The following is a 2,464-nucleotide window of genomic DNA, read 5'->3' on the forward strand; positions in this document are numbered from 1 at the left end:
GGAGCAGACAGAAGACTACTGAGCAACAAGGCTGGTGGGGAGCAGCGGGCAGAAAGGATCGCTCGCTGCCGGAGGCTTTCTGTTCCCTCCTTACCGGCCGGAGGCTTTCTAAGGGGAGGTAACAGAAATTCACCGTAAAGGGCTTCTGACTTTCCTGGGAAAGGGAGTAACTGCCCTGCGCGGGGGAGAAAACCCTGCATACAAGCAGTGATCTTACCTAAAGCTATACAAAGAGCGTTCCCACTGGCAGATATCTGCTCTTGAATGTAGGCATGGCGAGCTGGCATGCCCAGCGCAGCAAACAGAGTGCAGCCAGAGAGCTCGGAGTAGGGTGATTCTTCACTGGGCATCCCCAGCCCAGCCGCTCGGACGGGTGTCTCTCATTTTCACCGAGACGGTGAAGGGCAGAGGTTTGAGGGCCAGCCCGTGGATGCAGTCCATGGTGAGCCGCTCGGCCGGGTTGGCCTCGAAGGTGCACTGGTGCAGGAGGATGGCGGTGAAGAGGCAGATCTGCAGCTTGGAGAGCTGGTCGCCGATGCACCTCCTCTTGCCCATGGAGAAGATCATGACGCTGCAGGTCAGGTCCCTGTCCAGCTTTTGCTCTCCGTCCAAAAACCTGGCCGGGTCGAAGAGGTGAGGGTCCTTCCACTTGTGCCGGTCGTGATTGACCGACCACTGGTTGACGAAGACCACCGTGTCCTTGGGGATGCGGAAGCCCTGGAGCACCACGTCGGCGGTGGTGGCGTGCGGGATGGTGACCGGCACGAAGCTGCTGAAGCGCAGCGTCTCGTAGATGAAGGCTTCCAGGTAGGGCAGGCAGCCGCAGTCCTCGGCCGTGGGCAGCCGGGCCCGGCCCACCACGCGGTCCAGCTCGGCCTGCAGCCGGCGCTGGAGGTGCGGGTGCTTGAGCAGCAGCAGCAGGACCCAGCAGAGGGCGGTGGAGGTGGTGTCCTGGCCGGCCCCGAAGATGTCGGTCATGGTGCCCTCCACGTAGTCCCGGCTGAGCCCCTCCTGCGCCCCGCCGCCGCCCTGCTCGATCTTGCCGATGACGACGTCGCTGATGTCCCGGGTGAGCCGCGGGTCGTAGGTGCGCCGGTGCTGGGCGACCTTGGCCCGGACGAAGTCGTGCAGCTCGCGGTTGAGCGCCTGGAAGTCGCGGAAGACGCGGCGCACGGGGTTGGGGAAGGCCTGGAGCCAGGGCAGCACGTCCACCAGGCTGCCCGCGCCCACCGTCTGCCCGAACTTGTCGTTGCGGCCCAGCAGCGCCCGGAACTCGCCGTCGTCGTGGCTGTAGCGCTGGCCGAAGCACAGGGCGCAGATCACGTTGGCGTTGGCCACCGTGAACAGCGGGCAGGGGTCGAAGTAGGCGCCGCCGGCGGCCCGCCGCAGGAAGCCGCGGATCAGTTCCCGCGCTTCCGCCGCCACGTGCTGCTCGAAGAGCTGCCGGCTGCGGCCGCTGGCGGTGGAGAAAGCCCGCAGGCTGGCGTGGGCCAGGCGGCGGTGGGCTCGCCACAGCTCGCTGTAGCGGCCGAACGCCATGCTCCGGCCGCCGGACACCAGGCGGAAGGAGGGGAAGTCGGGCCGGCCGGCGAATTGGCCGCCCTGCCGGACCAGGGCTTGGCGGATGGCGGCCTCGCCGTTGAGCACCACCACGACCCGCCGGCCCAGCCGCAGCTGGAAGACGTCGCCGTACCGCTGGGCCATCTTGCAGAAGGTGAGGTGGGGCAGGCGGCCCAGCTGCAGCACGTTGCCCAGCAGGGGCCAGGCGAAGGGACCCGGCGGGCTCCCGCTCGGCGGTCTCAGGCGCCTCCTCGCCCACAGGCAGAGGAAGAAGGCGCTGGCGAGGAGCAGGGCGGGCGGGACTGTGTCCTTGAGCCAGGGGGCTGGCTCCCCCGGGCGGCCGCCGCTGCTCTCCCCTCCCGTGGCCATAGCGCTTACCCCGCCCAGACTCCGGGTCCCGGCCTGGGGAAAAGTCTAGGGAGCCTCTTGTGACCCCAAACTGTCTGGGGGGAAATCTCTTCAGTCCAGCCAGTCACTAGTGCAGCACCTGAACCGTCTAGGAATCCCCTTGTGCGCTCGCCAAGAGATGGCTCCTTATTGAGCTTGGAGACCCAGTAAATCTCCTCTCAGCCTATAGATCCCTCTGCAGTTTCCAGAGTCTCAGAATCTCATCCTATAGTTTTTGCGTGAGCGAATGGGTTTCTTCAAATTGCCTTGTCAGGTTGATCCTTGAGACTCAGTGCCAGAGAGCCCCCTCCCCTTTTTTTTTTGCCTGTGTCTTTGCCTAGTAATTTCAGTCCCGTCCTGTGTTAACCTTCTCTAAGATCCTTCGCTCTGCTCTGGTGATTGGGAAGGGTGCATGCCCTGGCTTTATAGCTGCCTTGAAAGGGGCTGAGCCTTTCTCCTCCCATTGTGGTGGTCCCAGAGTCCCCCGAAAAGTCCGTGCGAAGCGATTGCGTGATTT

The 2,464-nt window shown here is 64.5% G+C and overlaps 1 pseudogene; it reads right to left on the reverse strand.

The window, feature by feature from the left end:
- Window positions 1-339: 339 nt before the first annotated feature.
- On the reverse strand, window positions 340-1,929 carry LOC144266773 (cytochrome P450 1B1 pseudogene; annotated as a pseudogene).
- Window positions 1,930-2,464: the final 535 nt, after the last annotated feature.

This window comes from Eretmochelys imbricata, chromosome 6, assembly GCF_965152235.1.
Source record: "Eretmochelys imbricata isolate rEreImb1 chromosome 6, rEreImb1.hap1, whole genome shotgun sequence".
NCBI lineage: Eukaryota > Metazoa > Chordata > Testudines > Cheloniidae > Eretmochelys > Eretmochelys imbricata.